The 23,930-nt window shown below is 35.1% G+C and overlaps 1 protein-coding gene across 23 annotated transcripts in view; it reads right to left on the bottom strand.

The window, feature by feature from the left end:
- The window catches only part of LOC133521961 (uncharacterized), a 208,730-nt gene that overhangs the window by 117,820 nt on the left and 66,980 nt on the right, over positions 1-23,930 (bottom strand). The gene's annotated exons all lie outside the window — the stretch shown is intronic.

Genomic DNA, 23,930 nt, shown 5'->3' with positions numbered 1-23,930 from the left:
AGAGTCATCCAGATGCTGAGCATGACTTGTGCTGTCGCGCGACTCCAAAATACGTTGAAAAACAAAAATACTGCAGCATATTAATTTGATGTGAAGTCTTGACACTAACTTTGAAGGACGAAAATAGATTTTGGTGGCTGAGAGAAAAATTCTCCGCAAAATCCTCGGCCCAACGCAGAAACCCGATAGCAGCAGGAGAATCCGCAAAAACGCCGAAGTTGAACAATTAGTTGCTGAACCAGATATCATTTGTGTGACAGAGGCGCAAAAACTTCAGTGGCTCGGCCATCTAGAGCGAATGGAAGGCCATCGGGCGGTGAAAATAGCTAGGCCGGTTGGCCTAGGATCTGCGCGAGCTCCAGGTTGAAGACTGGCAAGAAACTGCACAGGACCGGGATCGGTGGCGAGCAGTCGTGTTGCAGGTCAAGACACACTTTGGGTCGCTGTGCCAGAGGAGTAAGGATTAAGTAAATATATTGTTGTTAATTTTAACAAACTTCTGTGGTTGTCTACGAAAACTAAAGAAATATATTTTAAAAGTAATACGTTTCTGTTTCAGTTATATGATTATAGTATTAATTTTTAATGACATTATGTAAAAGATGTGTAAGAAAAAGAAAAAAAAAACATTAAAATTCTTTATATTTTTGAGCCACCCCTTGGAGTCGCGCTTGACATATGGAAACGCGCGCGAGCTAGAGACAGATTTAGTCAAGTTCATAGATCAGGGAAATCATGGTCTGCCTACCGACTAATAATTACGGCCCAGTAAGCTGAGCGTAAGCCTGAGCGAGATAGAAGTGCGTGCGTTTATAATTACTACTTTATTGTACGTTTGAATTAAAAAAATATTATCGATACGTTCCGATTTTTAGAAGCAATTTTCATATTTTCAACTTTTGTGCATAATTTGTTACAAATTTTTAAAGTGCATTTAAGATCTATATTCGTGACTATTCGATATATTCCTCACTCTGACTTTTTAAAAACATTAAGGCATTAAGTTCGCCGTTTGTACTTATTTTTATTGTGCAATCGAGTTTAGATAAATAAATAAATGCTCGCGGGCTTGGTTTCCGTAAGTCAACGTTGCCGGCAGTTGCAGGCATTACTCTATTCTACAGCGATGCAGCAGCAGAATGATTGTTCTAGCGATAGCAATGCGACGACATTAATGCAATTTGTCGCCCGCGTCAACTGCCGTCCCAAGTGTACTCGTATAGTGTAAGTACTTAGTAGTTATACATACTTACCTACCTAATATATAAGTACGTAAATATTCTTTTTTGCACCACATAAAAACAAATTTAAACGAAATTTACAATATTAATAAAGGTAGCAACAGACGGTCTTATCGCTGTAATGTCTTCCAGATAATCTGAGGGTAGCAGATATGAAGAACAAAAAACTTTTAACCTTTCGTATGCACCTGTTTATTTAGCAACCATGACATCTTCATGTTTAAGTTGAATTTGCTTTGAAGGTCGTATCGGTCCGGAAACACCGCAGGCGACAGTTCATTCCACAGTTTAGCTGTGCGAGACAGACACACACACTATGGACCCTATGGAAGAGACAAGCAATGCTATTTCAGTAGGCTTTTAAAGCTTAGAAGAGATATACATATTTAATTATAACTACCTATCTGTTTGAATTAATAGCAGGATATTAACCATGTACGAGTATATTTGTTTCAATAAATGTACAAATTTACATGATAAATACCCAGTAATATTAAATAGTAAAAGTTTATAATATAAATGACCATATTAGATTGAAATCGCATTAAGTATGTAGGTATGTCATTCTTAAGGAATCTTGGAATAAGTATTAAAAGTATTAAAACGTTAGCACCGGATATTTAAAAATAGCTTTGCCTCCACGTACAGACATAAGTAATTTCTTAATTACAATCATAAAACCGGATAAGATGCAAATATGGACCGACCAATAATCGATAATAAAACGTTTTATTACAATCGATTAATGGTTAGAGTTATACAGCATGACATCACGTTCCTGTACGTCACTTTCCTTCACGTCACTTTCTAATGCTGTTTTGACAGCAGCTCAATGTTACGAATCAGTGTTTTAATTGATAACGAGAAAATCGAAAGGGTTAGGTTGTCCACTAATGGGCTCGGCCAAGAGTCTTTACTGTGTTGCGGGTAATGTTAGAAGGTTAATTAAATTCAAGCTTACCTTAGTATAACTATTATTATCCAAGCCTTTTAGATAAAGTCCGAAAAAAAACATTAATCTATCCCGTACACACCTAGGTCTACCCAACACTGGCTGGGTAATGTTAGGTATAGCATCATTATTTCTGACATTAGGGAAGGTGAAAGTATTGAGTAGATCTAGATGTATACGGGTAAACGCCGAATACAAATGAAAGTTGATTTAATTTTCGGGCTTTACCCAAGGGCTTGGGTACTACTAGTTATACCCGGGTACACTTGACTTTAATTAATCTTATAACATTACCCGTAACAGTAACAAATATACAAATGAATGTAGGGGAGAAAAAGGAATGATTTTGTATTAGTCGAATGTTATGAGGTGCCGAGAAATAAATATTTTCACTTAAAAAAACTATAAGTTCGTACATAATTCGTTCTCAAACTTCCATAATAAAAGAATAATGCAAGTTGCTTCCAAAACCAATACCTCACTTGTACTGACATATTAGTGCGAGTGAAATGTATAGAAAGTAAGTTACGAAGACGATAGCGTGTATGTCAGTGACTCGTGGTACGGGTACTTGCTCCTTCCTGCCACTTCTCTCCCACTTACTCATTTTTAAGAAAGTTAATAAAATAATTAAAGCCATTAAATCAAGTCACTTAAAAAGTCAGTACTTAAATGAGGCTGGGTTTCGATATTATAAACAGGGCGTTATGAATGCATTCAGTTCGCGTTACACTAGTGGGATTTAAAGCCTTAGACGCTAAATCCCATCACATAGCAGCTATCATCAAACCTTTAAAAATAAACAAGTTCCTTTCCTCTCAAACGCAAATAAGTATTATTAGATAGAATAATAAAATCAGTTCTCACTCGTAATAAAGAGTTGCACGCTGCTCGTAGCCCTTCATTGAACATTCTATAAAGCGTAATTTAAATCAAGACAAATAGCTAGTCTACAACTAGTTTTTAGAGTCCTAATAAAATTCAGACAAATTGGACAAGACAGTTGCGGCCGATTCATTTTTATAAATTTGACATAGTTTTCATCTCATTTTGATATGACCGTGAGTCGTATCGTCAAGCATCTCAAACGCACCAATAACAGCGTGCGAATCGCCTTATGACAGTTTGACATATAAACTTTTGACATTATAAAATTCCTCACACAACGTATCAGTATTGCCATACAACGAGGATATGCCGCCAGCATCCATTATGTATATATTATTGTAAATAAAAGTTTTAATATATCCATCCATTATGTATATATTATTGTAAATAAAAGTTTTAATATAAATATATTAAAACATTATTTAAAAAAAATATTACTTCATTTTGACATGTAAACTTTTGACATAAATGAGGAAACTTACATGTTGAATTCGAATGACCAACTGACTTTAGATTGAGACTTAAAACTTAACGTTTATATTTGATAATTTAAAATTTAATAATACTTTACTAAGCACGACACACGTAACGCATTTTCCTTTCACATGCATGAACTGTGTCAATACAAATAATTTTCACATGCCCTAAGACCGAACATATCAAGGGTCAATAATGTACACTTTATTTATTATTTATTATTTATTGTTCGGAGAACCAACAGCTATAGATTGTACAATAGTTATATATATAGATAACAAAGAGCCAATTATAGGTTCCCACCGGTAGCAACAGGTTAACAGATAATTGGTGGTTAGCACTAAATTTTTTTTTTTTTTTTTTTTACAACGTGTTACCACTAATATTTTTAAATATTAATACTTATTATATTATATACTGAACAAAGAAACCAAAACTTATTAGTAATCTTAATACGTTAATCGATACAATAATATGCCAACACATACGACTCGCTCACTCAAGTAATTTGTCTGTTAGAATCCGTCTTATAGTTGTGATGTTGCTATTAAAAACGTCTATATCCCGCTCCTTCGTTAGTTCATTTAGACTTTTACCAGCTTAATGATATATATACTGTACTGGGAATAAACTTTCATTCATTTATATGAGACTACTCCTGGCCCAGCCTGTTTCACCACGGTGACAATAGTCACCTAACAGTGACAATTCGCCGTACATTGCTGGAACAACAAGTAAATATTGACGGTAAGTACCGGTGTTACTTATCGACCCAGAAATGGATAAAAACGAAAATGAATGTCACCGTAGTGAAATAGGTCCCTGATACATTTCATCAGCACCAATGAGCATGAGCTGCTACCGCTTATTGGTGGACGTATCAAAACGAGATGAAAACCATATCCAATTTTCAAGTCAAAATCGGCTTCAGGTTTCTGATACTAAAAGCTTGCTCATAAAAGGTGAAATTATTCAACATGCTCATGTTCTGCTATATTATGTTCGTTTTAAGATACTACGCATTTTACGAGGGCAATTTGATGACAATGAGCTTGTGGTTAGAAATTTTGCCTTGCTTTTAATAACGTGCCGTTTTAACGTTCAGCTTTACCGTGCGGTGTTAACATGTACGGCTACTGAACAACATTTGATGTGGAATAACTCCGAAACCGAAAGAAGTGCGATGTTAACATGTACGGCTACTGAACTACATTTGATGTGGAATTACTCCGAAACCGAAAGAAGTGCGATGTTAACATGTACGGCTACTGAGAACAACATTTGATGTGGAATTACTCCGAAACCGAAAGAAGTAAACATGTCTTTTTCATATATTATTTCGGGTACAGCTTAGGCCGTAGGTATGATAGCATCTTTCCGAGCGATGACGCGATACCTTTGGCCTATGCTCTAGTGCCACTTTTTGATATTTAACAAATTTAACACATATTAGTGAAAGAATAAGGATCTAAGTGAAATGGCGTTCTAAAAGTTTTAATCATGTGTTGAGAGATGGCAGTAAATTTACAGTGGCTACATAATTCACCTCTATTTCAAATTCTCTTTGATTTCCATTCGTGTCGGTTTTGAGCAACCTCCGGCCAGTCGTTTAGATTTGCGTCCACGTCATCCATCATCTGGACCTACCAGGGCTATAACCGCAAAAATCGACGTTCGTCAGTTGCGGCATTTTTCTAAGTCACTCTAATTACGTCTTAATGAGAGTAGAAGAGAAAGATCCCCTCAATTTGCGAGTTTTCGCGGTAGGCCCCCAGATCCTAGCCCGTCTTGGGACACCCTGGCTATTTTGGTCCACCTCTGTGGATGCATACCGAAGACATGGCCGGCTCAGTCCCATTTCAGCGCTCTTAGCTAATAAGTAAATTTTGGACCAAAAGTAGTTCAGAGCTTTTATACTATAATTGGATTTTACGGCACGTAAAACCATAAATTATATCAAGCGCTACCTGAACCCTTTACATACGATGATTTATCGTCAAACGGTAGTATTGATGGTCGATAAGTCGCTTAAATGACTTAATCTGACCGTCGTGGACGTAAAAACGGCGGAAGCAATCATTACATTCCGATCGCGTAGATAACTGTTACTGTTTACTAGTTTATTATCACACTGACCTATTGGGTTATAATTACGTTATAATGCACCTGCATACTTACATTACTTACTTACCTAATCAATTTTTCACATCACCCATCGAATAAGGGGTTTTTCTTCCCTGCTAGGAGGGACCAAAGTGGCTCTTTTCTTCCCTGCCAGGAGGGATCATTTCATCATGGGTCATTGGAGAGCTCTCGACCTCTCCAAAACCTTAACACACTGGTAAATACACTACAAGTTCCATATACAGGTGATAACGATAAAGGAGAGTTTATCCCTATAAGGAATCTATTTCGGCCAACCATTAAGTACAAAGAGCATGTAGATGTACAGTCAACCAATTAGAATCCTAGGCCACTATAGAACCTTGTCGCTTTAACTACTAGATACTTGACACGCATCATTCAATAAGCACTGTCGTAGAAGTCATTATGACATGGTTCTATAGTGGCCTAGGAATCAAATTAGTTGACTAAACCTGCGGGCATGTTTTTTTTGTATTAAAATACAATGGTATTCTTAAAGATAGTCGTAGCCCCACAAAATTTAACAATAAGTTGGACTGTGGAATCGTCAGTCTTAATTACTACAATGTATTAAAATCCTTTTTAATATAGATTAAAATTTAGTCTTATTAATAATAATGTGATCATATTTGCGTATAAAACACAATCTTGATAAACTAATGCAATTTTAATTATCAGGTAAGCAGTGCATGAGGACATCAAGCGAGAATCGGTGCATGAACCCAAACGGATTAAGATGTTAAACTGCTTAGAAATTAAACTTAGACAAAATAACCGTTATGCCAATAGTTTTAAGAACGTTAGTATGGTCGTTTTGTACGTATTTTGCTGCTATATTACACGAATGACGTGAAATATTTGAAGGAAAACAATGATGGGAAAGATTTGAGTTAATTTAGAGTGAGTGACGGAAATTAAGTGAGACATGGCCCGGGCCATGTTCGGGTCGTTAGTGCGGAATAATTATAATAATGGCCTTTTGTTTCGCTTATTCTGCGTGTTACTCGTAACATTGTATATTATCTCAGAAGAAAGAAATAAGAGAGAATAGAAATCGATTTGCAAGTACAGTCTGCAGAGATGTCTGACTTAAAAGTTTACCAGCGCAGGAGAAGTCAGGTATATGTGACCGCGGCCGGCAAAATGTCCCACTTCGTCGCTTGCCATAAGGACGAGATTTCCTTGTATCTTTATACGTATAACCTGTCAAGGCGTCCTTATGGCAAGCGATGAAGTGGGACGTTTTGCCTGCCGCAGTCAAATATTTTCAAAATTTAAGCGTGACGCAGCTTTGCGATCCTAGCGTAATAAAGGTACATTTTCGATGAAATTCCATTTCGGGAAAAAACGTTTTCCACTAACTAAATCTTAACAAAACACTGATTTTGATGTCGTTCGCTTCAGCATAATATATTCTAGGTTTATAGGTTTCGCTTTTTTTTTGTATTGCAATATGAAAAAAAAAGGAAAACCTATAAACCTAGTTTGTCATTGTGTCAATAACATACTAAAAAATCATGGAGAATGGAAAATATTTAGAAGTGGAAAAACGTTTCTTGTATGGACGATCACGACGTATACTTTAGTATATTTCGTCCTCTCGCAATGTAGGTGCTAGACAGATAGCGATATAATATCTGTCGGAATGTGTCGGTATATGTGCTAGACAGACAGCGATATATATCTGTCGGTATCTGTCGGTATATGAATATATATTATCGCTCTGTCTTTGACGGGCTTAACGCGGTGTCTGTTTAGTCTGTGAATTTATCCAAACAATCATTTAAAATACATTTCCCTCTCATATCAGAGTTCAAAGCTATGCAAAAGTCGATTAACACAGAGATGAACGGACGTTTGATGAAATTGCCCACGAATGATTGATGCCCGGTGAATGCGATCGTCTCACGGATTTCCTGTAACGGCCAGCGAAAGTGAAAAAACGTTTAGACTTTCTTGAGAGCCATACTTAATTGTTAATCTTTTAAGTATTGTTACGTGTTACATATCATATATCATGTATCAGGCACGTAATCGTGCGCAATGAAATTAGTGATTTTGAAAGTTATCGTTTCGAATGGAACGGTAAATGCACTTTTATTTACCTGTGTGAACATATTAACTACTAGATTTACTGGCGTCTGGTTTTTTCCCTACTCAAATTTAAAATGAAATTCTCATAATGCTAATAAATAAAGTACCTACTTATACATTTGGTGCTAATATTCCAGTAAGAAAAATAAAAACACTCCAACGCAATGAAACGAATAAACCGATTTTGATAAAACATGTCTAAGAACCAGCGCTAGAAAACCTGCTTTTTAATTAAAAAAAATAACGCATTCAAATCGATTTGGCCGTTTTAGATCTAAGGTGCCAGAGACGGACACACACACATAGCAGTCAAACTTATAACACCTCTCTTTTTGCGTCAGGTGTTAATAACTATTAAATTCAAAATTTCATAAATCCCCTACGCTATATGGCAAAGAAAATTAATAATTTTATGCCAAAAATGTTAAGACATTTAAATGTTAGTACTTACATGATGAAAGCATCATTTTGCAAAAGAGCTGATACTCTTCAAACTGCTTGATAATTTTCTACCAAATCATACTCGTATTTCTGCGCTTTGTCGCTGTGTTTCTACACAGTGATAAAATTATCCAGATTCCTCCCTATCGCCCCTATTATTCAGTATAACCCGATTATGGCGCAATTCCAAAATTTAATATCTAGTGCAAACCTCACATTGTTTAACCCATGTTTGGTTAACATAGGTAACAATATAACTGTTGAAAGTCTAGAACGTTCCGAAGAGCCCAGTGTTCAGACCTTACAAGTGCATGAAGGAATGCGAACGGTGCAGGCAGTCTATTCGCGAAACGTTATGTCGTCTGGTACCTTGTTTCTAATATATTTAGACCTTTTGAAGGCCAAAAACCCTTGAAGGCGTTTTTTTTTTTTATTGTTTACTAGTTTCTTATTGGTTACAGAGTGGGACCCACGGAACACTATAGATGGTGCTGGCCGAGGTGCAGGCAGGCCGAAAAGCAGATGGCGGGACAACTTGGACGCATTTGATCCGGATTGGCGGGAAACTACAAATGACAGGGTTTAGTGGAGGAAACGAGGAGAGACCTCTGCTCAGCAGTGGGATACTAAGTTCGGATAGCAAAAAAAAAGTGTCTGCCTCCGAATTCGTCTGTATGGGCTAATGATGATAATGATTATATCCTATGTCTTTTCCGGTCTCAAACTATCTCCATAGGTACCAAAATACATCTAAATCGGTTCTACGATTTAAGCGTGAAGAGGTAATAGACAGACAGTCACTTTCGTATTAATGAATGAGTGAAATATTATGAGTAGGGATTAAATTAGATTAAAGATGCGCCAGAAAAGGTTTATAAGAGTTATGGCGAAAGCTGTGAAAGTTTGGTTTACCTTCATGTTATTATAAGAAATTAGAATAGACATCTGTTTGGTGAATCAGTATTTTATTCAAGCCAAGCAACGTTTGACATGGTAAGCAATATTGAGGACGTTTACAACTGCACCCTGCCATTATTGTATTGTAATACATATTTAGGAAGTAGGCGAAACCTTTTGGATATAATTTATTTCCATAGGCAGCGAAATACTCATAGGTATGCTGATATCAAAATAACATCTAAATAATATCATTCAAATATCGTGCACTTCGCTCGTACTTACTTACTAACTTCACGTAGTGGCGCTCGCTCGCACGATAACTAAATAACATCATTCAGATGTCAGTGTACGTTCGAATTGGCCTGAAAGTTTTTTCAAAACTGTGTTTGTTTTTGTAGTTAGATATATTTATCTGTGGTGTTATCGAGTCAGTAGGTTACTCAGTAAGCTTTGTGAATGTGCACAGGATATAGGTACGCGGTAAACCAAGCCCGAGGCGATCGCTGCGTCTGTAATTTCTAACCGCCGATTAATGGGCAGTGTGTAGCCGCCTTTAGGCACTAAACACACGCCATAGAACTGCGCCGCGCTTCACCGCGTTAAGAAGGTTAACAAAAAAATTGTAGTTTTTACGTTGAATTTTAACACGTTAATTAAGGGCAAAAAATTACACAAAAATAAGCATAGGTATTCGGACCGCGCGAAGTGCATAGTGGGGGTAAGTAAAGCGATCCCAGCGCATAAGGTAGTAAAAATTAGAACTTTTCGTACAAGTTATTACTCCTGAAATATTTATTTAAATTGTATAGTGTAAGAGTTTTTCAGACATCGTTATATTTCAACCACTTTACACAAAACCTTAACAAGTTATATACCTAAACCTTCCTCGAGAATCACTCTATTGATAGATCAAAGCCGTATGAAAATCTGTTCAGTAGTTTTTAGTATTGGAGTAGTTTTATAAGATATAGTGCATTGACGTTTTCCCCTAGACTTGCGGACGCTAGGTTGCGTAACAGTCGTGCACATAGCGAATATTACAAGGTGTTTATACCTTCACCTGTAATATTCGCAATAATTTACGAGGTGAATATATAAGGCTCTCTCTGTAGGTACTTGTTTTATCTAGTATGAGATAAATGGAAGTGTTACTTGTTAATGACTTTATTTTTAAAAGTTTAGCTGCCGTTAAACTATGTATTGTCTTCCAAGGTTCGCTACGGGTTTGGGATAAATCTACATCTATAATTTTCAAAATGACACGATTTTGGATTTTTACAGTGTTAATCATAGTAAGTCATTTGTTCTTTTACACAAATTAATAATGAAATAAGTATTAATACCATTGGTAGATTTTTAGATTTCATATTTCATCGCAATCGCGTTTATTTTAGTGGTGATTGTTCAGCCTACAGTAATAATGAGTCATATTTGTTTAACACATCAAGAACATGCGTTGTTTTATTTCTTGTAATCAAACGATTTAGATCGTTTATAAGTGTAACTAGACTTAAGCAGGGCTCATATTGAGCAACTTTTACTATGGGACTGACCCCGAAATCACGAAAAAATTTTTACTCTCCCATAGAAAATGTCAAGGTCAGGACAGCCAAAATGTATGAAATAGCCTTTTTTTTCGCGATTTCGGTGTTGGTTCCATAGTAAAAGTTGCTCAGTATGACCTATATATTAAAGCCGTAAATTATTACAGGTGACTAAATAAACACTCTGCATAAACCGTAAACTTTTAGTCTTGGGTTGATCATAGCAAGAGTAAAACCGATAGCAATCTCATACTAACGCTACTATAACAAGGTACGAACTGGTACAAAAATTAAAACCTTGATCGTAAGTAACGCAAGTAGACCATGCGTCGATGCGTCGTATTTGTCATCCCACTTCAGTTAACCTCAGTAGAACGTTCGTACGTTTCTACGGAAATACGATCGTAAAGGATTATTCACTACATCTGTATAATAATTAATATAAAAATTGAATATTGCACTGCCGCGGTGCGCGGCGATAGAGCGCCCCGTATGTAGCCGCTCCTATGACTTCGGACAAGTGAAATTAATACATTTTTGTATTTCATTTGTCCTTTGAAATGATAGATACTTAGGTGCATAAGACCAGTTTCGCACCGGTGATGTTAAGTGATAATATAGTGGTTATTTTGCATCATTTTACACAAATGCCACTATTTTTTATGTTTTTTCAGCTACCTATTAAGGTTATTTTCAATACTCACGTTCAAAAATCATTTGTAATGATTTAAATATTACTTTGCTTAAAATATCTTACATATCTATTTTGTCTAAAAATATTTAATTCGTAAATAACTGACTATTCGTATTTAAATAAACAATAGCATACTTTTTATTTACAGGTACATTTGAAAGTTCGCATATATACATAGCTCATAGGTACTTATTCATATTCATATTTATTTCGTAAATGCATGATACATTACTAACATTACACGTCAACACATTATAAAGATAAGATTAACACTTAACATTTTCGATCATTATTAATAAAATAAATCATTGAAAATACATATTAATCATACAATGTCAGATTATTAACAAGAATAATAATAACAGATATAAAATTAAAGAAAAATATAATACAATTAAATGTCACAGAATTCTCGGATGTCGTAAAATGCATTATGAATTAGCCATTTCTTTAATTTCCTATAAAAAGAGTTATTATTTTCTACGTTTTGTATGTCATTTGGGATAGCATTGTAGATCTTCAGACCGATTACATAGCTGGTTTTGGTAGACTTGGTTAGTCTGCATTTGGTTGTAACTAGTTTCCCCCTTTGTCTGTCTCTCAAACATAACTAAAATAATATCGAGGAACCACGATATTATTTTTATCAACAGAACTCTAGAACGACCAACACATCCTGTGGATCTAATTCGTGTACTTTTTGTATTTACTCTTTACATTGTAATTTTTACCAATTTACAAGTTAATATTTAAGGTCATTAACTAAATGTTTTTGCAATTTCATAGTAAGCAAATTATCAGTAGCAAGTATACCTACATTATAAAGGCGGGCCGGTACAATTTTGAGGCGACCGCAACACGTAGGCTTAATGTAAATATAGTTTGTGAACGTTTTATGCAGAATAGCAAAGGCTCGCTATGTTGTGGGGTTAGTCTGTGGCAGATGCGTGTTGAGTTTAAGCAGAAACTCAAACGTTAAGATGAATTTACTGAATACTGGAATGCTTTATACTCGTATTTTATAGATTTTTTACAAATATGTGAAAACTTAGTATGAGCGTCGTATCATGGACACTTATTGAGATGAGCGAACGTAGAAAAAAGACTACTTTGTAAAAAGACGTACAAATGCTGTGATTGTACTCCCTTTTGTTTGTTATGATATTCACAAACAGCCCCCTTTCAGGGCAACCTAATTATTGTGACGCGACGAACGGGTAACGATGGAAGTACGGAACCTAATTCTGAGCATGGCCCGCCATGCTCTTGAACTATTTTTATTATTTTTGTTAAACTGCAATTTGGGTAAAAACGTTTAACCAAGGGCGCCAAAACTCAATCTCGCTCTACCCTGATCGAGTGCTCGGGCCGGCTCTGTTGGTAATGCTTGTAGCTTCTAACAGTAGCATTTCACTGGCCATCGGTGAACCTTACTATCTTACCAATCAGGTTTATGAAATGTCAATTAATAGTGTGAACGATAATACTTAATCAATAATCATTGATGGCACGTTCACGCTGTAAATCACGCCGGATCCTTCTAGACTGACAGTCTAGATTGATGAAGTGGTTTTAGCCCGATTAGGGGATAATGACATAAGAAGAAGCAATTTGAACTGATGCGGCATTAACTGTAATTAAAAAGAAAACGCGTTTTTGTCGTATCTAGACTAAGCTACCGCCATACTTGAGGGAAGACTTATATGTGAAATCGATAGGTAATTTTTGTCATTAAGTGAGGTATGTAATTGCAGTTAAGGCCAGCCAATATTAAATTACCGTCTTCCATATTAAATATATTATGCCTACAGACAAACAGAATCATGTAGATTAGAATGTAATTCCTCATGATGCTTTCGCACCGCTTACAACTTTGCTTTGCCTAAAGGTTGACTAGTAGAGAATGCCTTATGGCATTAAGTTCGCGTATTATACAGTGTGTTTTCTTATGTGCAATAAAGATTTAATAAAATATATAAATAAATAATTAAGACCAACCGCAAGCTCAATGATGTGTTGTTTATTATATGACTTATGGTATTATATGACCTAAATACTTTAGTAATTAGTAAATTTCGTAATTCAAGTCACATTTCTAGGTACAAAACACTTTTTTTATCTGCGCACCCAGCAAGGAGCAATGACAGTAATAATAGAGACATAAATAACCCTACACCAATGATCGCACTATTTTTTACAAGGAATACCATACACTTTTCTGTGAAACTGCCTCCTTATAAGGCTTGTCAGGAAGGCATTGAAATAGAAACAAGAATCTCTAATAAGAAAAAATGTTCTTCGTCGTTATTCAATTATTTTTACTATAATGATCCCAAATACCAAGAACTGAATATGGACATAAAATTAAAGAAACTTCCTTATAAAGAATTCTTTCAAGAGCCTAGAACTAGATTATTTACATATTTAGCGTCTTTACTAGTTTACGTTGTATTCTTATGCATTCTTTCCGTCTATTAACATTTCCAAACGACCATACACCACAAAAATATTATTAACATAAGTACATAAGGAGGTATTTCTATTAAAGTAAATACCTTATTTATTTATTTATTTAAAATTTTATTGCACTTCACAAAAGGTACAAATGGCTTGATATGATGACTTTATACCACATTGCATTCTCTAGCAGTCAACCATAGGGCAAAACAGAAGAATGTCAAAGTCAGGTTAAAGAAATTTTATTTTCTCATAAGAAATTTGCATTTCACTTAACGAAAACTTACAGTAAATACATAGTTGTTTCGCCAGGAAGCATAATTACATATCTATTTAAATGCTAAATCTAATTACATAGTAAGTGCTAGACGTAGAAATACATTAAAATAAAAGGTTATGTAATTTCGATATGTTTGTACTTATGTAAACGATTTACGAGCTTTAAGAGCGGGATAGCCAGGGAATTAGAAGGAACGTGTGAAACTTGCGACCGCCATAGTGCGAGATTTTATCTTTTATCCTCTATTATATCTATTACATTGAAGGTATTTTCAATTAACCATTTAGGTAAAAGTATTGTATTTATGGAATGAGGAGTTAAATATCAGAATGGAAATTGTATAACAAATCAATTTAAAACCAAATTTCAACCGCTTATCGTAACAAAATGAGATCAATCGTACTTGAAATCTAAAATGCTCTAGTGCAGAAACGTATCACTTTTTGCACATTTTTAAGAACAACAATGACCCGCTTTCAGAGCATGATAAATGAAAAATTAATATAATAACAACATATTTGCGTTAGCCCTCTCTAAAAGTTTTGTATTATCTAAACTGCAGCACACCTAAGCTAAATAAATCTAAGTGTCACTGTCATTAACCTCCGGAAACTTGTTGACTTGTTTGTATTCTCAACTTTTTCGTTATGATATTCACTCCAAAGTCCCAGTTTAAATTGAACAAGTATCAACTCTCAAGAAAATGTATTACAATTTCAAATCCTGCTCCGATATTCGATTGGATTTGCAACATTATAACGAAGGGAACGGCATATTTGATCGAGAGCCATTTCAGGCTTGGGCCGATTCTGTAGGCCTCTCCAAACGTATGCGATATATCGACGCGACCGAGTAAGATGGAGCGATAGTTAGAATGAGACAACGGATCGCAGCTGACATGTTAGAAACTTTGTTGAGCAAATCAAGATTTCGACTTTTCTTTACATGCGGTTTTCAACTGATTACAATATTTGTTTTAAAAGTTTAGACGAACAATTACTTTTATTTGCAAATATTTATTTATTTAGGTTTATTTTAGAGAATATCAATTTCTTCATAATCAGATATTACTACATAATATTACATAGACGGTTGAAAACATCGTGAAACCAAAACACTCGATTCATGCCATGTTCTGGAGCGAGGCCAACGTTAATCGGTAGCCCAAGTTTTATAGTGTATAGAGACCTTGTTTTAAAACTTGATATGGTTTTCATCTTACTTTTGATACGATGTTGAGTCAGCCACCACTCACCAATCAACGTGAGCCGCTTTATAATGGAAGAATCTTACACAAATCGACTTATTTCCACAGTATTCAAATTCAATCGGCTTGTGTTTGGTACTAGAAGACCACTTAATCATCAATAAGGAAGCGTCTTATGAGGCATCTTGCTCGCACATAAGATGCCAAAACGACTCAATGTCGTATCAAAACAAGGTGATAACCGTATCAAAATTTTGAAACGGAATCGACCTCCTTGTTAGAACCCGGCTTTAATCATTCAGATTACAAGGAATCCGGGAAATGTATTCGTGTTGGCATGTCAAACGTGAAGCTTGATGTCTATCGTCACTTATTTTATACAATACGGTAGGAGCCTACAGATTTTAGGAGTCAATTGTAGTTGCGTTCTAATTATTCCTCATGAGAGTTTTTGAAAGTTGCTATAATGATTTTGAGAAATGTAAAGATGTCATGAAGTGCGCCACCGGTTAAAATGAAATGACCGCTCCGAAACCGCCCCGAAACCGCCTTTCCATACAAATGTAGTCCCCATTTTCCTCTTTGGATATTAACATTATTGAAAATATTTGGTGTTGTTTGATTTTATTCGATTTTTCAATATTATAAGAGTAAGGAGCATTTAAAAATTTGAATGACACCTGTTTTTCACTCCTACCTTTTGTTGTAATAAAAAAAAAAAAAATCAAGCGTTCGGGCATACATATAACTAAAATAAATAAAATTCTGTAAAACTATTTTCCATAATGTCAATATCCAGGGAGGAAAATGAGGACTACGTTTGTATGGAAAATCGATCGTCCCCTTTCCCCTTAAGGTCTTATTTTTGAAATAAAAACTATAGACTAAAGACAATACAGGTAGGACTAAAGGCAATGAGAATTGAGATGAGCAATAAGATGATCGATAGAATGAAAACTTATCCGCCAGAGCACAACCAAACGGCCCGATTCGAAGAATGATTAAGACGCGTTTAGGATCTTGGAAAGATCTTTAAAAGATCGATAACTAAACGCATGTCAAAATTGACGTTTGTTTCGATTCCGCTGGGATTGGGACCACCCAATAAGATTTATCTAAGATTTTTCTAACGTCAAAGTGACATTGGTTGCCCGAATCGAGCTGGTTCTATCAATTATACGACATACAAACGATATCTAAATGAGAACTTATCTAAACCAGAAGTTATCGTATAGTATCTCATTCTTTGAAATACAGAATTAATACATCTCACAAAGTGAACACTCAAGATAGTTTGGATTACAGTTAAGCAAGTTGTGACAAGTTTCCAAAAAGTTGGATTATTCAGGAAATTTTCACACTAAACAAAGGAAAATTTCTATTCCTATACAAAAACAGGTAAGAGATGTTTTTCCAATTGTAGAGCGAGCGACAGGGAAAATGTGCTAGAAAGGATCGATATACTGAACTCAAATACCTAAACTTGCGCAACACCAAAACGTAAATTCAATTCAATTCAAAAAAAATATTTCAGACTACATGCCCTTATATAAGATATAAGCCCTTATATAATAATAACAAATTCAAATACAAATAAAAATTAATGTCAACAACTAAAAATAAAGAAAAAATAAATTACAATAAAATTAAACACTATGTTAAAAACAAGAAAATTAAAAAGAAAAACATAAAACAATAGATGAAAATTACATTTATGTATTGTAAAATTAAAATTACAATACATAAAATTACAATTACTATGTCTGACTAAAATTAAAATTACACACCTTACATAATATTGTACACTGTGCCTCTAGAACCCGTATGTACGTCATTCCAGTGCCTATAAAATGTACCTGTCGGATTTCCAGGGAGGAGCTGAAGCAGGCTGTTGGAACTGTCACATACCCGACGCATGAGGGAGGCGGTACGTTTGCGGATTATCACACTGAACGCGTCCACTCTAGTCTCCGCAAACATCCCCGAGGCGCTACAGTAACGTGGTAATCCCATCCCGTAATAGCGCTCTTAATAGTTTCAGTAAGTAACAAATTATGTTGATAAGTTTGATAACACGCTAAAATTCATTTTCTTTCACCGCATAGGAAGTGGAAATGTTTTAAACCAGGTAATTTGAAGTAATTATCGCGCTGATACAATCTCAGTTACGATTACTGATTAAGTTATTGCTTAGTCATTACACGCATGGTTACGTGAGACAGTGTAATTTACATATACAAGGTGTCCCACGGCTGTAAAATATGGAAGAAGAAAGTGCTTTGAATGTACTGCAGTTTGTGACAGGAAAGAGTAAATAATTATATTTTTAGAAGTCCAAACCGACTTTTAAAGAACGATTTAAAATTTGTTACTACGTTCAAAACTCAATATGCGTATTTGAACATATTTTAATGCAAAGATTAACTAACTACTACAGTATCAAAAATAATTTTAATTCCATGAAAAATTACGTTTAAAAAAATACAAAAAATTGTGTAGGCAGTTCATGTTGAAAAGGTATTTCAAAATTGATCAAAATTTACAGCATTTATTTGCCATAGAACACCCTGTAACACACACCCTGTCACATAACAACCTGCAGCATAACATAACAGCCTGTATACTAGGTAAGTAGTATTTTATAATTCGGCGTAAGAGTTTGTGTAAAGGTAAACGGACGTTTTATTGTGTTTGCAAATGTTTTCCGTCTAGTGTTTGCATGTGTGCTTACAATTAGATGTATAAAAAAGATTAAGTGTGTTGTTAGATTCGTGAGCATACATACACAATATACACATGGTTCCTAAACGCAATCAGCAAACAGATTGATATGTGAATTGAATCTGCTATCATTTCGAATGCAACTGCTGTCAAATAATTTAAGAAAAAGAAAAATGAAAGCGTAATATCTCACTTAAAATATAGGATAGTATTGTTTCTTTTGCTAACGCCACTTTACCGACTTCAAAAAATGCAGGAGGTTCTCAAAGGCGTAAACATGTACGTATGGACCCATCAGCGTCAACACTTGACAGATTGTTAAATCAGAAATGACCTTCTAAAGAAAAGACTCTTTCCACGTAGATTTTCGTACATCACCCGCCTGTTGACATCTCTATTGCTCTCTATTTCTTTTTATTGAAAACTGCTTTTTAAAAATCAGTAACTATTACTAATGGAAGCAAAATAATGTAAATGGTCGTATATGTTTTATAATTGTTACATATTTGCCGTGACTTATTTTCCAAAAGTGTGTTTCAATAAAACGACACGTCAAAATCGTCTTCCTTCTAATGGTAAAAAAACGAACTATAGTCACAACAAGGTAATAATTCTGTACCCCTAGTGTAAATTTAATGGACATCATAACGTGACGAACGCGTTTGCGTTAAGTCTAATTTTGTATAGGATTTTGAGTTTCCAAAACGTCCCGCTTGGCGCGCTCTTTCTAAATCCAATACAAAATGAGACTAAACGCAAACGCGTACGTCACGTTTCGAAATCGAATTTATTTACACTAGGGGTACTGCACTTTAAGAAAACAGCTATGACAACTGTCAGTTCTAACTTTAACTTATTCTAAACGTTAGCACAATGATGAGCAAATCTCGTTAAAACAAGTAAACTCGTGTTAAGGATGCTTTAAATTGCTTCAACCACTCCAAGAGGCATTACCATTAATTCCATCTAAAGACTGGCCAAGTTTAAGGCCGTATAGGCCAACGCGGGTTCTGTACTTTTTTGCGTAATCTCTGAAATATTTTACGACTCAAAAGCAAATAATAGATTGTATATCCTTTGATATGTAGTGATTTATTGATTTTATTGTAGAAAATTTTGGTTTCCCTAATATAAATATTAAGATAAGTACATATAAGTGAGTAAGGTTAGTACAAGTGGGTCCGTTGGTTTGTTGGGTGGACGACATTCGGAAAATTGCGGGACACTTCTGGATGCGATTAGCTCAGGATCGGGACAAGTGGCGTACTGGAAGAGAGGCCTATGCTCAGCAGTGGGCGATAAAAGGCTGATATGATGATGATGATGAAGGTTAGTACATAGAAGTGAGGGTGCGGAGTGTTAGGTTCGGGGCATGTAACATGTAACTCCTCTGGAGTTGCAGGCGTACGAGTACATATGCTTGTTTGCTACCGAACTAGTATAAAATAAAGATTGCTCTACAGCAACCGGGAAACCAAATTTATTTAAGTATTTGAATAAAAAATATCTTTTATTCGAAGTTCTGTACTTCATTAGCATTCATGTCTTAAAATACAGTCAACTACATTAATATTTTGGACAGCGAAATTGAATTAACAAAACAGCCATTTTTTTACGGAACTCAAGACCAACAGTTTGATGAAAAATTTAGTGGTCAAATACGAATAAAAAAGATCACGAATAAATACAAAAAACGTTGTTCTACTTTAAGCACATTAACTCTAATTTTGATTTAAATGTAAAACGTTTACAAATGTAGCGTAATAAATACTGTTAAAAGTAACTTCAAGTTTAATTGTTTAAGGTGACTGAGTCATTTGATTATTTTTGGAAGGAAATGAGAAGAAAAACTATTTTTTTGGTAACCCTATGAATACTTCCGCGGCAGAATCTAGTATGTAAGTCCCTGATAAACTACGTTAATATAATAATTACTATAATAATTATCAATTATTTTTGGTTTTACTGTATCTAACATTATTTTTTTCAGTTATTGTTTGAAACAAGTTACTCACGTATCATGAAGTCGAATAAACGCTCGAGATATGCAGCTTATATGCAGAGGGGGTCAGTTATCTCTGCAGCTTACTGTACGTGTATGTAAATAATTTAAATATGGTCGAGTCTCACGCAGTTTTATAATTATTTTTAACACCGGATTAAGCGGAAGTTGCATTAAGCCTAGCCATAAACGCCGCAAAAACCATAACCGTTAGGATATCCGGTATAAGATATAATTAACTGAAAGAATATTCAGTTTGAAAATCTTTTCACGCGGTAATTAATGCGATGATCTTATTAAATTCATGTCCATAAACTTTATGTGTATTATTATTCCGGGTATCAACATTATTCACTCCAATTTAAGTCCTAGATTACATTTATGCAAAAGTGATTCGTTTTAAAACGAATCAAAACGTAGCTATTGGAAACATACCTTTTTTAAAGAATAAAACAACACACAACCTTTACTTTTGAATAAACACACTGGTAACTATACACCGTGGACTCGATTATTCAACAGATGCTTATGCTGACAGATTTTAAAATGTATTCTTGACCACATTTAGAGACTAAAAAGTCATACAATGTTTTTATCGGTCTTGTTTCAAAGATAATGATAGTTCTTGTGTAAATTTGTTTCTGTAATAACTCAGTGAAAATGCCTTTTTGGTTGCGACGCTTCCACTATGTGACTTGGTTTAGTCATACCTACTGACAGACATTAAAGTTTTAAAGGAAACTTGTATTTTTTTCTGTAAATAAAAACAAACTTATTGCTTGTAATGATTTTTACGCCAAGATGTAAAAAGAAATGACATGCCATGTGCAGAAAACACACACACACACACAAAATGTTACGTTTTTCCGAATGTGACCAAAAGTCATATATTTTTTTTGCCTTTTATGACCTCAGGAATGCGTGTTGTGTCTAAAATCTGTCGGGTTACTCGAGCCCACGGTGTATAATGTAAATACTAACGATAAAACTCTTGAATGACCATTAATTTATACCTTAAGCTTTAGAATGACTAATAAGCATACCCTGGAATTTTGGGTGCAAGAAAAATTTTGGGTGTTAACTTTTTATCTTGTAAAATAATTACCAAACAAAAAAATGGTTAGCAAGCCCCAAATGTGCTGAGACATATTCCAATAGTTTCTGTTTTTACCCATTTTTGGCTCCAAACCAGAGAGGTTGTAATTGCGTTGCCCGCCTTTAAGATGGTACGCTGTTTTCTTGAAAGTTTGAAGGTCATATCGATCCGGAAATACCAGAGGTGACAGTTCATTCCACAGTTTAGCTGTGCGAGGCAGGAAGTTTCTGGAGAAACGCACAGTTGAGGTCTGCCAACCATTTAAGTGGTGAAAATGGAAATGTTGTCGCGTACGGCGATGGCGAAAGGAAGCGGCAGAGATTAGGGGGACAGGGGTTTCTGTTTTTACCCATTTTTGGCTTGTGTAAAACATTCCCGGAACCACAATTCCGGGGTATGCTAATTAAATAAGGTTTACGAATTATGAGCAAGCCCCGTCTCGTTATCAATAAACTCCGTCGTTAGTCGGGACGACCATCCTCTAGACTAACCGCGTTCTTCACGAGCTACAGACTAAACCTTGTAAGAAATTACTGAATAAACTTATTTCTCGCTACCGTGCCCCTAGCCTTGGCTGATAAGTTGTTTCCATTCTGACGCCTGCAGTCGCGTGTCGGCATTCAACTACCCGTGTCCGTCCGTCGTTGGAACTCATAGACTAGCTTGCACACTAGATAGGGTATGTCTGACTTATCACACATTGCTGCTCAGATAGGTATCAAACCTACCAATTTCCAAAAAGTGTCCGTTGCCTTCCTGGCTTAAACTGCATGTTTCACGTTTGATTTCAAATTTGTTCAGAAATGTTCACGTAATTAAGAACAAATATCTAAACATCTTATTGTCTTGACATCCAAACATAAACACTTTTTGTGATAATAACTAAAGCAGAACTAAACTAATATTTACTAACTTTAGTTGCATTCAAGCGTATTTATTGCACGCGTATCAAAAATCTCAACAGAATTATAAAAAGAGCACCATTGTATGATAAATCCTTCACAATGCGAAATCGAATAAAAGTAATCTATGCTGGAAGCAAGCAAAAACCCACTAGAATATGTAATGTATGTATTCGGATTAGATTTAGCCGCCTATTCCTGCAGTTGTCCGTTTCCACGTGACAGTTGTAGCAACAGACATGATATTAAATTGCAAATCAGTCATAACTGCATGTGATGCATGTTTAGACTGAGCATGGATATATTTTAAATAGATTCGCATGAGTGGCACTCGGCTATTTCCAAGAATTAGAAATTATAAATATAAAACTCCTGTGAGCCTCGAATGTATTAAAATTATTTTTAACGAGTAATAGATCGTGTCATTCACGAAGACGCGTGCCTTCACTCGTATTGTCATGTTATTAAAGGTTATATTTGACAAATCTGCGCGTCAATTAATGATTTATATTCTATTTTATTCAATTCATCCACGAGAACTGAATAAAATAGAATAGAAATCATAAATTCATACAACATCAAAGAAAAATATGACACTAACTATACTCTCTAAATAATAGCACTACATGAATTTTGCAACCATTTAACCTTAAGACCATTTTGTTGTCGATGAGTAGTTTATGACATCATTTTCTTTCATATCATCAGAGTAAAAATTATCAATCGTAATATTTGTAAATAAATGAGAAAGTCTATATAATTGGAAACAACAACGCATCAACTAAAACCTTGAAAATTACACTAAAACATTCATAAAATAGCAATCAAAGTAAGGACAAATTACCCACCAACAACCGGTAGAAGGCGAAATGAAGTTGACAAATCAACCAATTAATAGTCCAACATGTCAACATGACTTACGATCTGCGTGGCGTAACGCGCGATGTCATGTAATGACAATAATATATTCAATTATACACATCGGTGTTTCACGTTAGGCGATTCGCGCGTTTAATTTCCTAGTAGTAAGGGTATGTAGATGTATTCATGTTGATACGGATCTGTAGACAGGAAGCTGATTTTAAGTGTATCAATTATAAGTGGTAAAATACGTGTAGACTGAAAAAAACGAGGTAGGAGATTTTTTCATATGAGTGATTACAACCAGAAGAAATACTGGGTGCATCATTCAACTGTTTAATGATAGCTTTATGTATTGTGGCGACTATTAACTTTAATACATCTTGACTTGACTATATGATATATACACGTGGGATCGGTCCGGTTTTGCAGTGTTTCGGTTTCTTGAATCGATTGGGTTTTAGGCAAGTAGGTGATTAGTCCGCTGTGCCCTAGTCCACTGGTGGGGCTGCCACCTCGGAGTTTGTATGTAAACTGACCCCGTTTTGTTCGTGTATTCTCCCTAGTGATAGGTTTTGTTTTAGAGCGCAGAATGCAGCCCAAGACAGAACGAGATGACGACGAACTGTGGACGCCCTCTGCCATAGGACAGGAGGACATAGGACTTTAAGTATATAGACGTAGACAAATTTCGCTGAGAGTAATTAGAAATCAAAATCAAATCAAGACAGTTTGAATCCAGCTCTAAGTAGATGATTGGAAAAACAGCATATTATTAAATTTAGGAGAGCCCGCGCAAGTTATTTCCATAAACACAAGCTTAGAATGTAAATACAGTGTAAGTTATCTGACTTAGAAATCTACGAGCTGGAACCCTTATGTAGTCCTGATTTATACCCTTTATGTTGCTACTATTTATTTACTTACAATATTTAAGGGCTCGACTATTAAAATATATTTATGAAATTATTAATTTTATAATCTATGTGATGTGTGGTGGACCAAATAATTATTGTTGTTTTTTTGTC

Source organism: Cydia pomonella, chromosome 10 (genome assembly GCF_033807575.1).
Source record: "Cydia pomonella isolate Wapato2018A chromosome 10, ilCydPomo1, whole genome shotgun sequence".
NCBI classification, from domain to species: Eukaryota; Metazoa; Arthropoda; class Insecta; order Lepidoptera; family Tortricidae; genus Cydia; species Cydia pomonella.
Note: the sequence above shows the minus strand (reverse complement) of the source record. Positions and strands in the feature narration are given on the sequence as shown.